We start from the raw sequence: 14,016 nt of genomic DNA on the forward strand, positions 1-14,016 counted from the left end.
AAAGTCCACTGGAGAGAGTAAGACAACTGTGTTTTTTATTTCCTTTGCGAAATATCTTTTTACTAGTGGTACCCGCATGGCTTTGCCCGTAATAGAAAATTAAAAGGTCTTTTGGTTCGCCCTGTATATTTACAAACAATGTATGGTGAATTTTCTCGCCAATTGGCTTGTGCCCATGTTACGGTTCCACGTAATGATAATTTCGTAATTTACTCGTCTATCATATGAGAATTTTGTTCTTGAAATTGGAACAGAAAAAGAACCGCATCGAATTTTCGAAAAATCGCTTCGAGGTGCACACCCCCATGCTACAAACTAACTTTGTGACAAATTTCATGAAAATCGGCCGAACGGTCTAGACGCTATGCGCGTCACGGAGATCCTGACAGACAGAGAGACTTTCAGCTTTATTATTAGTAACTAGTGGTACCCGCACGGCTTTGCCCGTAGTTGAAAATTAAAAGGTTATTCGGTTCGCCTGTATATTTACGAATAATGGTTGACGAATTTCTCGCAATAGGGTATGTTCATTCGCTCTCACATTCCACGTCATGATAATTTCGTAATTTACTTGTTCATCTTATGATAATTTTGCTCCGGAAAATGTTCTTAAAATTGAAATAGAAAAAGAATCACATCGAATTTTCGAAAAATCGCTTCGAGGTGCACACTCCCATGGTACAAATTAACTTTGTGACAAATTTCATGAAAATCGGCGCTATGCGCGTCACAGAGATCCTGACAGACAGAAATCCTGACAGGCAGAGATCCGGACAGAGGACATTCAGCTTTATTATTAGTAAAGATAAAGAAAAGATAAAGAAGATAAAAATTCAATTTCAATGTTATTGCGTGTTATGGGATATTATATTTCATACCGAGTTATGAAGTCATGTACTGCCGTGGGCAGGTAAACGGCAGCATCTGCGCAATTGAGATTTTGAGATATTTGAAGAAATGTGTGTTGGATTCTAACAATAGGGAAATGTTGGAATTAGATAGTTTTTTCGCGCAGTTTTTTCAGCGGAAACCAAATAAGCAAACTTGTGCAGTAAAAGTAACGTCCAATAGATGACACAAATGCTTGTTTTGTAACAAGATGTCCTCCTATAACGCTGAACATTTAGACTCGAAATAATGGTCATCACATGTTATTCTAACCCTCTGATATCTACAGTGTAAACTCCCGATTATCTGCGAGCGGATTATCCTCGTTGTGGATTATCCACGAGTGAATGAACAATCAGGAACGTATATTTTAGCAATAAAAAGGAAATATCAATGGCTGATTTTTTTTTTTTTTTTTTTTTTTGTCAAAAAATGTAAATTTTAATTTAGGTGTTTTTGCTTTATTTGGTTAATTTTTTGTGCTTTCTTCATCATACATCCACTTGATACAGTGAAACCTGTGTAAGTTGACCATTTGCGGTGCACTACTTCAGTGGTCAACTTAAACAGGTGGTCAACTTACGAAGGTTGATTTATATGATAAGTGCTGATTCCGTGCCTGAAAAAAGCTGTCAACTTAGACAAATGGTCAACTTACAAGGGTGGTCAACTTACAAAGGTTGATTTATATGATAAGTGCTGATTCAGTGCCTGAAAAAAGCTGACAACTTAGACAAGTGGTCAACTTACAAGGGTGGTCAACTTCACAGGTTTTACTGTATTAAGTTGTGTTGTGCAAAAATATTAAACATTTTTACTGTACTGTATATATTTTCACTGTTTGAAGAAAGTATTATGCATCAATACAGCTAGGTTTTTGTGGAATGCCCGTTTTTTTCTAATTTGTCCCTATTTTTAACCTTTTTCCGGTTTATCCGCGATTTTTATCATCGGCGGCACTTGTGCCACCCAATTCAACGGATAATCGGGAGCATACTGTACTGACAGGTGTTATTAGCGTACCCGTGAGAAGAATTCGAGCTCAAAAGTTTATCCCAGTTGTAAAAATATCATATAAAATGTCTTGTTCCCTAATAAAATAAATGTATTAGTTCCTGATTTGATCAGCAACAAAGCTTAAGTTCACAATCCTCGAATGGGTTTTGGTTATATACTGTTTACTGAAAATTCGGAGCAGAATTCTTTTAAAGAAATTAAGTCCTGAAATGACATTTTTGTCAGTCGGATTCGAACCCGTGATCTTCGTAATATTACCACGACGCTCTAACCAACAGAATTAACGGGCCTCCAATCTAAGAAGCTGTATATGAAAATACGTAATAAAAAAATATCGAATTTTTTTAGAAAAAAAAACATAAATGTGAATTATTTATGTTTCGTCGAAAGTGGAAGAACATATCGTTAAGACAATATCTTAGTTTAGAAGTTTAATTAGGTATTAAGAAAACGAGCTGATGAGCATCACATGACTCCCTTTTACGCTAATTTATTGATAATAGTGCCTTGGACTTGGAGTAAGCAAAGAAACACTTCAAATATTTTCTCCGCTAGTTTGTTGCGAACCGAAGCAAAAAAAAAAAAAAAAAAAAAAAACGTTTTATACAGATTAATTTTCCCAAAACCGGCAAATTTAATGTGATTCAATGGTTAACTCTCTAAATATTGCCAATAATGGCCAAATTAAAACCGGATTTTTAAAAAATGTCAAACTTGTCGCCAAGTTGGCGACAAAACTTGGTGCCCAAACGCTTGGCGATATATTGTCAAATGTTTGCCAAACTATAACACTACTTGAGTTTGCATTGAAATTTACAATGATTTCCCCTCGAAAAGGTGCAAAAGACCCTCTTTGAAGCATCCGAATGCAACCAAAAAAGGAGGTGCACAACTGAACCCGAAGGAGTCTATGCACCAAATTTCAACTTTCTAGGTCATACAGTTCTTGAGTAATCGCGATACATACGCACATACATACGTACATACGGACGTCGTGAGAAAACTCGTAATTAACTCGGGGATCGCCAAAATGGATTTTTGGGGTGTCTATACGTTCTCAGACATATATCCACGTGTGGTAGTGTTGGAAAAAAAAATCGAATTTTCAAAATTAATTTGAATTCTCTGAAATTTTGAATTCAAATTATGTTTTTCGCAATCACGAGTTTCGACAGGGCCCTACTCATTGGGGGCTGTTGTTTCTAGAAAGAGCTCCTGTCCCCCCAAGCCTACCCCTCCTCCTGGGTGGTTACGTGTGTATAGTTGTGTGTGTGCAGGCGTATGTTTATGTGTAGGCGCGCGTGCGTGCATGTGTTGGCTTGTGTGTGTGTGCGTAGAACTGTTTGTATGTACGTAGGCGTGTGTGTATGTGTGTAAACGCTTGTGTGTGTGTGTGAGCGAGCGTGTGTGTTGGACATGGACGCCATCGACCAGGAGAAACGGATTCCAGGAGGCAGTGCTCGGAGCCACGCCTGCAGAGGCCGGTGGGCGGTTGTGCTGGTGTCCCTGGTCCAAGCTGAAAAAGGAACCACAACGCCAAGGACGGTCAAGTGAGAACAATAAGCAATCGTGATTGCTCAAAAAAACTCAATATTCATTTGGGTGCAAGCAAAATTGAAATTAAGGCCTATTTTTGAGCGAAATTTTTTTTGCTAATAGAGTACTTCCTTTACTATGCAAAAGGAAGTAAAAAAGGCCAATTCCGCAAGAACCACCTTTGAGAAGTAACATATTTGAAGACCTACTTCGACGCTCCCCTGTCTTCTGGGTCATTCGTAATTGCAACATGATAAATCCTTCAATAAATTTTTTACAGTTTGTTAAGACTGCCATATTTTTACTTAATATTATGCTATCTAGATATTAACTCTGCCGGAGTATTTTTCATATTGTTTACGTAATTTGCAATCAAAGTTTCAAAGTTAGCATAAAGCATAGCAACGCGTTTTTATGCCAGACAAACTTAGCATAAAATGAAAAACAAAGAAACATGAAATGCGTTGCTACTGAATTGTTTTCGTTGGTGGAAAACCAAAACATCAAAATTAACGACTAGTTAAGCAGAAATAATAAATCAATAGTCAAAGAGGGGATAGGCAATTTTTCTTTTCAGTGGGGAGTTTAAAACAGTTTATGTAATATTTAATTAAATTAGTAATCTTTTTTTTTTTTTGAGCAATCACGATTGCTTATTGTTCTCACTTGACTGTTTTTGATGTTCCTTTGATTTTTCCCACCGCCACCCTCCGCACCATCACCGTCGACCGGGTCCTCACGATGCTGCACCTCTAGCGAAAGCCGTCTCCAGGTTGCATCCATGTCCTACACACACGCGCATACATACACAACTACACACACAAACACATACACACATACACCTATACACAAACACATACACACATACAAACACATACACACACTCATACATACAGACACCCACACATACACACACATACCCCCCCCCACAGACACAAACACACATGCCTACACACACATACACATAACCCGTACACACAAACACATACCCCCGCACACAAACACACACGCCTACCTACACACACTCGTGATTGCGAAAAACATAATTTGAATTCAAAATATCAAAATTCAAAATATTTTTTTTTTTTTTTTCAAATGATACTAACATGACTTTCACAATCATAAACATATTCATTATTCTACGGGAAAAAAATGTTTCAAAAGGAAAGCTCAAATTTATTTGAAAACAACATCCACAAAACACTGCTCTGTATTTTTATTTTCTGAATTGATTTCAACCCCACCTCTCACTAAGTTGGAACAAATATTATGTTACATAAAACCTCTGGAGAAAAGAAATGTCAACAGCATTCCCGTGAATGATGTATGGAAAAGACGACACAAAAAGTAGGCCTAACATTGCACAACTGATTACAGATCTACTTTCGGCCCTTTAGCAAGCTGTCTATGACTAATCAGGTGACTGATAAGGGAGTTGGACGAGGGCCTTTTTTCCCCCTCCATGCGTTATGCTTTTCTATTCTTCGTTCCTATTCAGAAGGTATTTGTGCGAAAATGAAAATAAATGAAGTATATATGTTGGCTTTGTTATTATGAGACAGTTGAACAAAACAGTTTTACTTTTGTAAAGGATCTGTTGCAATTAGGCTGAGATTGAGTGCGGTAAATTTCTAAGAGTTCTCTTTTATCATGGTAATCTACTGACCTGATGAAATGTCTATAATAACAATTTTTGAGTTTTAACGTATTGGAGTCTTTAAATCGTAAGATATACGCTTTTCGCAACCAAAATTTGAGCTAACATTATGCATTCTGCTAACATTTGAAGACTAAAAATGGAAAAAGCAGCAAGGATCAAATAAAAAATTTTACAGGGCATCAAATATAAGATTCCACGCGCATTGTGGCACTTACTGCATTTTCCATTTTTTTGCATACTGGACTTAGTACTGAACAGAAAAAAGATAAGGCATTGAATTTGTGATTGGAGAATCCCGGGTTCGATCCTAGCCGGTCGAAGATCCACCGTCTTCCCTGAGGGTGACTGGGGGGCGTTAAATATGCTCGTAGTCACAAAGAACTCCAAGTAAAACTATACCTCTGGCTGTGATTGGCCAGAAGTTATTCGACTTCTGGCTTGGTTCTAAATTCTCGAACGGTCTATAGATGGTGCTGCCATCTATTGTGTTGTCTGAGCCAAATCGGACTTCCACCTAGAAATAAGCGCTCGAATAAACGGAAGCCGTACCTCTCTGCCATAAAATCGAGTAGCATTGCTACTCGGGCTCGAGTTTCCGAGTTTCATAAGTAACAACAACAACAAGATAAGTAACCTTCAATAACCTTCAATGCCACTTACTGCGCTCTCCACCGCACGGGCGCTAACTCTTGCTCTACTGGCGATGGCGTACCCTTCATTTTGACAGTTTTTTTTTGGGGGGAAGGGGGGGCACTTAATGTGTTTTTCAATTTCAGTCTTCATTTGTCTTTGGCTCAGCAGGGGAAAGGTGATTGGAGTTGAGCAAAGTTGAGTTATTTTCACAGTAGTTTTGCGTACTTTTTTTTTTTAACACAAAGGCTAAGGGGCCATTCATTAATTACGTAAGGGGTCGAAGGGGGAGGGGGTTGTAAAAATCTACGCACCTTTACTTTGGGGGGAGGGGGTCAAACCCATTCTTACGTAATATTTTCCAAGTCGATGTTTTATATTAGAAATCGCGCGGTCAAGTGATTTGGGAGTGATCATGTTTTATTTGCGTCTGGAAGGTAAAAACTTATCAGGATGAGCTGTTTTTTGTTTGTTTTACAAAAAAAGAATAGGGTGGAACATAACAAAAGAATCGCACTTCGTATGGCATGTTTTTTTTTTTTTTTTTTTTTTTTTTTTTTTTTTTTTTTTTTTACTAGTATCGCATTATAAGCAATAAAACGTCGAAAAAGCATTTAGTCTGCATTTCAACTTTTTAATATATATTTATTTACACAAAAAGGTTTAAATGAATTAGTAGTGAATTTGATACCGACTACAGTGATAACATTCGTTATTTTATTATTTAGAAAAACGAAATGGAATCTTACGTAAGAATAGGGGGGAGGAGTTAGAAAAATCTTACGCTGCCTTACATGGGGATGGAGGGGGGTTCAAAAACTGACAGAATCATCCTTACGTAATTAATGAATGGCTCCTAGCAAAAACTTTATCTAGAGCCCAAAAGCCGATTATCCACACATTTATTTAGGTGGGCGTTGACCGCACTACATAAGCTAAACTTAAAAATGTTTCCTCTTTTAAAAGTAATGGTATTCAACCATCGTAACAAATTAATGATTAGTTGTATGTAAAATGTTTAAAGAGCCGCCGATGTTTCTTATGAACGACATTCTAAACTTTGTTGAGCACAAGAGTAGATTTTCCACACCTTAAGATGACAAAATAAAGTCATACAATCAAACTACTTGGCGATATTCAGTAAATTACCGTGCTAATAAGCACTTAACTTCCGAAAAGAGAGCCAAACATTGTTAAATACAAAATGCCTTTCATCACAGTCATACTACAGGGTGTGGAAGATGAAAAAGGAAGATTCTCACATTAACATCACTATTTACATTTGAATCGATGAGTCCAAAAAAATTTTGGAAAAAAATAGAACCGACTTCAAAATTGCTCTAAAAAGGGAAAAATAATTTTATTCTTTAAACACCATCGATAATACTTTTAAACATAATTTTTGAAGTTGGCGCAAAAACAAAAAGTAAAATCCAGTGTAACCATGCTTCGTTCATATTTTTTTTCAGAAAATCATCCAAAGTTAGAAACGAAACATTTATATCGTTACTCAAAGATGCTGTTATCAATGCATAATGTATGTGGTAGTAAAGGAACTAGGCCTGGTAAAATTTATAGTTGTAGTTGAATTATGGCGGTGAATGATCTGTTCTATCGTTTTTGCGCCAACTTCAAAAATTATGTTTAAAAGTATTATCGATGGTGTTTAAAGAATAAAATTATTTTTCCCTTTTTAGAGCAATTTTGAAGTCGGTTTTTTTTTTCCAAAATTTTTTTTTTTCATCCTTTTTAGTGTAAATGTATATATTTCTGTAAAAGTAAGAAGTTACCATCATGAAATTTTACCCTTTTTTTTTCCTAAAAATGCTACATACTAAAAAAAAAAAAAACTATAAGCACATCTTAAACTTTAAGCGATTGGCACTAAAAATGTATCTTTACCACTTGAGAAAATGCCGGAATTTTCCAGAATCGGAAAGATACAGAAATCAATAGAACACTCGAGAAAATACGAGAAACAGTAGAAACGAAATCTTAGTAGAATTCACTTTGTCCTAGTCGGGATTTGAACCCGGGTTGCTCGCGTAGAAGGCGAGAATTCTACCACTGAGCCACCGTCATCCACGGAAGATAAGCGCGAACTTCGTTACAATATTTAATCATTTAATAGGGAAATTGCATGAAATTTATGGTTTTTTGCCCACAACTTTTTTCTAAAGGACAAATATAGTCAAACAAAGTAATGGGACCTAAGTTGAGCCATTCCCTGTCCATTAAAGAAATAATCATCAAAATCGGTTCACTAGGTGAGACGCTGTGAGTGGACAAACAAAAAAAAAAAACATACATACGGTATGAACTGATAACCGCCTCCTTTTTGAAGTCGGTTAAAAAAGCAGTCATATCTCTTCTTCGTTAAAACTTGACTGGTTTCGCACCCATTCTTTCCATTCGAATAATTTTGAGTAAATCATCGAAATCTAGAATGGGGTTGTTTCGTTCAGTCAAATTACTACTTTTAGTCACTGAAATTGACAGAATAAGTAAAAAAAAAAAAAAAAATAATAATAATAAAAACATGGACCTAGAAAATATTTTCATTTTCCCGACAGTTATTTTTTAATTAATTTTTTAAAACGCCCGATTTTTCAAACAAGGCGTGGTCTTTCTGACAACACTAATGAAGTATTTTGTCGCATCTGTCTGCCACAATTCCACGTTATGACAATCAAGAAGAGAATTAAATATTGCGCTCTACGCTTGGTATCAACCATTTCGTTGCCAGTACAAGTGAGTAAAGAACCAAATTAGATATTACGTTCTGAGAATGGCAACAGTAAATGGCATTTCATCATTTGTGATGTCATCGGCAGAAGCGTTAACAATGAAAGCACACCGATTAAAGTTTTTTTTTTTTTTAATATTAAACTTAGTCGAATTATTTAAAAAATGGTCAGATCCTATGTTTTTTAAGCATTCCCTTTGAGAAAAAAATACTTTTAAAATTTTGTAAACGATCTCATTATTGTTCATTTTCGCTTTTCTGTTAAATTATGTGCCATAATTCCATATACTAAAATCACAAATATATTTAAATATATTTTTTTAAAATAGATTTTATATGTATTGAGTTTTCTTAAAACAGGAACAGTCAATTTCAATGCAACCAAAACTGTTAAATTAGGTTTTTCGTAACATTAATTTTGATAACATTAAACTACAAATTTCCGGCACGCATCGAGACCGCATATGGGAAAACTGAAAATTTTCAAATGGCTGAATATGTATCATAACGTATTTCGATATTGTGAAAGGGCATCAAAATGTTTTCCCATTCTGTTCCGAATGTGTTCTGGTAATAGTTACTTTCAACTTGGGTACACATTGGAGCCCCATTTGGGAACAATTGGGTCGAATGTCATCCATTGACCGTTGGTTGACCCTTAGAGCAGGAATTAAAATGAGCTAGTCCAATCATTGGCTAAGTGAAGGCTTGGGCAAGGAGCTCAAGTCACGTGACTCAACAACGACGAATGGTTGACACGTTTCGCGTGAAAATAGCGAATGAAACCCGATTTCTTCCGATGCTTTTCTTTAAAATCCATCACGTGACTTGGGGTCTTTCCTTCACGAATGAAAGTACTCATTCCCTCCATTTTATATCTTTTCAATGGGTTGACCCTACCACATCGGCAATTTCAGATCAAGCATTGCACTATTACATGAAATACACCGCCAGCTCAGTCAATTCCAACCGAGGACTGCAGTTTCGTGCTTATTAGCACTCATCAGCCCGGCATAGAAAGTGACTGAGCTGGAGGTGGAAACTTAGCTACCAGTTTGTTTGGCACTCTTGGCTTCCTTAAGAGGTTTTTACCCGACTGCGCGTGTGTGAAGGAAAAGAGGGTAATGTGTTTAACAGTCTATGTATGTATGTCCGTTCCTATCTGACGTTCTACAGGCTCATCAAAATAAACCCGTGCAATAAGCACCAAAAGAAAGAAAGTCTACTAACTCGATTTTCATCTCTAACATGTTGCATTTATTTTTGCCTTGATTCAAGAGACTGAGTTTCGCGACGTGTACTTTCTTGACAGGCTTTTTTAGTTTTTCCAGAAAGATTTGACTGACGGGGTCTCAGTGGTCGAGCTGTCTGAGTGACTGCTTGACTTTGGCACACTTGTGGCGGTGGGTTCGACTCCCACCCTCGCTCCGGTTGTACTTTGTGATGTAAATTCTTTCATGTGCTATTTATATGTGTAATAAAAATATATATCATGCATATGGGAGGCAAGGCACACAGATCGTAATCCTCATCAAAATATACATGTGCAATTCAGCACCAAAAGAAAGAAAAGATTTGACTGACGACATTTCCGATTTCGCGTCATCATGCGTTATACAAGCTGTTTATATAGCTGTGTTGTGGTTGACTTAAGTTCGCGCATTTTTCCCGAAGGTGAAGCACATGTAGCTTTGCGCCGAGTTAGGTCCCTAGAGGGACTAAATATCAGTAGTTTAGACCACCGCAAGTTACTTAATAAACCTCACGATACAAACAACCTCTCTCAATGAAATGACAAGATTGCGAAATGTACCGTCTCATAATCATAATAACTAAGTCAATGAAAATTAACTAAAAAGTGTAAAATAAAAAGTTTTTAAATAAAAACAAAAAGTCGGGGCTCATTCAAATTTTATGGGATTCCTTGAATTAGAAAGAGTGGGCCCTAACTGTTGATCCTTCTATTCTGCTTTTGAATTTATGATTTGTCTTATCTGTGTACGGTTATAAAATTATTTCAACGGTGTAGTTATTCAGTAGTACTTAATAACATTCTAAATTACTGGGCTTATACATTTTCTTTTTACTTTTTTCTTATTTTTACGCAGTCGGGGTTTTTTGTTTTTATTTAATAACTTTTTATCCACTTCCAGCTCAGTCACTTCCTATGCCTTGCTGATGAGTGCTAATAAGCACGAAACTGCAGTCCTCGGCTGGAATTGGCTGAGCTGGCCGTGTATTTCATGTATTTCTGCCTTAGCCCTGGCTATGGGGCGATAACTTACTGAATATTGCACTATTAGTTTGAAGAAGACGAGTGCTCCGTAAATGCTCTGAAAATCCCCCTCCTCTATCCGAAAAGTGTGATACAAAGTGTCTTACAATACGGTTCAGCATCCAAGGAAGAGCTCTCAAGTGCATACCCAAAAATAATTTAGAATGTATGCTGAACTTGATAATTTTTTGGAGAAGTGTTTTCGGAAGTATTGTGAAAACCGTTCCAACAAAAGAGGCTCCATAACTATTCTGAAAATCTCCCCCCCCCCCCTCCACCAAAAAAAAGTGCAAAACAAAGTGTCTTACAATACGGAACATGGATCAGTATCCAAAGAATAGTTATCAAATGCATACGCAAAAGAACTTATAATGTATGCTGAACTTGATAATTGTTCGGAGAAGTATACTGTTAAAACTACAGGTTGCATTTGGCACTTTTCAAGGGTGAAAAGCTTGTTCACCAGCGGCACTCTTCACGGTGCCGAAATTGCACCCTTAACACGGGCGAAAAACCGGCACCCTTCACCCAGCGTGCACCGCGGTGAAAAACGGAACCCTATGGCAGAACATTAGCACCCTCTGTTTCCTGTTGCTGAGCCCCCCCCCCTCGATTTTGTGTGCATTTCCGTAAACAATTGTATACATGATTATTTATTATTTTGAGTTATAAAAAACTAAGTTTTGGTACATTTTCCACATTAAATAATTCTGAAAATGATTAAAACTTGTACTTTAAAGCATTTGATCACATTTCAACTTTCGAACATAGTTTAGAAGTGTTCATGACTTAAATTTGTCTGCCGTGCACTAATTTTTGTACATCCATTTGGATTGCTCAGTAATTTTAATATGTTATTGACATTCAATGCAGCACGATCGTACCGAAAATGAAGAGCGTAGGTACTATTTGTAAATCATTTACACGAACAATAAATATTCAATTATATTGCAATCATGGAAAAATAAAATCGTTTCATCACGTTCGAAATTTTAATCAAGAGCACCATATTAGTACGTACGTATATATGATTCGACATTTGAATATCCGTATAGAATATAAAAGAGCACAAGTCTTTCGATAAATTAAAAGCCAAAACAAATTCTAACGAGTTATTCATTCTTATTATTACTAGAGTGACGAAAAAAGCTCAGTCATTCGCTTTAAGCAATAACGCCGAGGAAAGCTAGTTAACTTAGACACGAGATAATAAATAATAATAAAAAAAAAATAGAGACGGAGAAGAAATTTCTTTTTCTCATTCCGCTTTCCTTTTTTTTTTTCGTACTTTTATGTTTTTGTTATTTGCATCATCGTAATTAGAGTTTCCGTTCACTTGCTGAGTGCATCACATTGCTAACAATAAATCTCTTAGTTAAAAATCCACAAGATTGTTGACAATACAAGCAAGTAAAACCACATAGTCAAAATTAATAATTGAAATAACTTTTCAAATATCATCTAATTTAAGCGTTTTGATTATTAAATGTTACTTATCCGGTACTGATAGCTATTTTTAGGTAAAATTTATGCATGATAGAAATAGCAAATGTACATAACGGCTAACTGAAGAATCAACGTACCTTTGAAACACTTAAATATGTTCGAAAGCCTTAAAAGCTACACTATGATCAAATGCATGTACTTACGCGAAACTTTGTAGAGTAAATCGCAGAAACTTATGAGTTTTAATCCAATTTCATACTTCATTCAATGGGAAAGTGCATGTGCGTAGTTATTCTTGCGTCCGCCATTGATTGTGGCTGAATGATGTCAGAGCGGAGAGCGCATGCGCCCAGCGTTTCACCCATGCATTTAGGAGGTCCGTTTTCACATTTATTAGCGTCATTCACCTTGATCACATTTCCTAGCCTCTATTGCACCCTGAGGCCCCGTGTTTTCATCCCAGGGAGCCAAATAGTTAGTCAAAGGCCCCCGTAGTTTTGACAGTGTATTTTCGAAAGTATTGTGAAAACCATTAAAACAGGTGTGTTTCTAAGTGTTCTGAAAAGGCGACAAGCGTTTGAGTTCAAAAAGTGTTTTAAGATTTGCTTCCTTTTTCTTCTTGAAGTCATTTTTATTCCTTTGCCTGAGGTTAAGCATAAAAACAAAAACTTTTTTTCTTTCTTTTAGTAAGGAATATCATTTTATTCGATAACTTTGAATTTGATAATGTACTTACTGAAGTTTTAGGCTCTTAATACGTGGGTTTCACTTAAATTAAAATGGGCACTTAACTTTCGGTCAACCTTTTTAAAATCATATTAATCGATAAAAATTGAGTTTTCCATTTAAACTTTTAAAGATAAAGGAATTATTTTTAAAAAGACTCAGCAAGTTAAGCAGCGAATTCATAAAAGCTTTTAGAATACTTAATTAGTTTACATTCTTTCAGAACTATTGAATTGCAAATACACAGTTTTGAATAAAAACTACAACCATTTCTTTAGATGTCATAACTTTCTGAAGGAATATATTATGCATCGGAATGTTTTAAAAAGTTTTCTATTGTATTCTCTTCAAATAGCAAACAAAATGGAACACATTAAATTCTTTTCTTCGGCTTTGCCGTTCGTAACGAGTCCTTTTCTGCATTTGAAATCAATGGGTTGGTCAATATCGGACAGCTGGTGCGGCGAGATGGCAGTTTTCTAGACACAATAACGCTTATTGAATGTGAAATTGAATTGCAAATTGTTTTTTGTAACTTTCCCTTGTGCCTCAAGAATAAGATCATTCTAGTTCGTATTCATGCAAGGATTGATTTTATTTGATATTAAAATTTAGATTTATCATCGATGGGAATTTGCCGCTGGCGGTATGTAAAAGAAAGATAGCTTATTTGTCGCATATTTAAGCGGAGTAATTTTAAAATAAGTATGCTGTTCCTTTTTCTTTTAATTAACTGCATTACATTTGTTTGAAGAACAATTTCCGTCAATAACATTTTATGCAGAAAATTATCGTTTTAAACATGTTGATAATTGTATCAACATTACATCAAATTGATTTATGTAAAATTCAGGTAAGAAAAGCGTCTTGAAAAAAAATCAAGTTTCATGAATGCAATTTTTATAGACCTCACTAGGATTGTGTGCGTTGTGTAGTTAATTATTATGTACTCGTAGTTTATGTATTATCACGCTTGAAGTTTTGTATAAAAGCCCATGCTGCATTCATTATTTAAGGATTCGCAGTACCTTTCAAACATTTTTTTAAAATTTATATAAATTTTATAATTCTTTGAAACCATAACATGCATAC

The sequence above is a fragment of the Uloborus diversus genome, chromosome 6 (genome assembly GCF_026930045.1).
Source record: "Uloborus diversus isolate 005 chromosome 6, Udiv.v.3.1, whole genome shotgun sequence".
Taxonomy (NCBI): Eukaryota; Metazoa; Arthropoda; class Arachnida; order Araneae; family Uloboridae; genus Uloborus; species Uloborus diversus.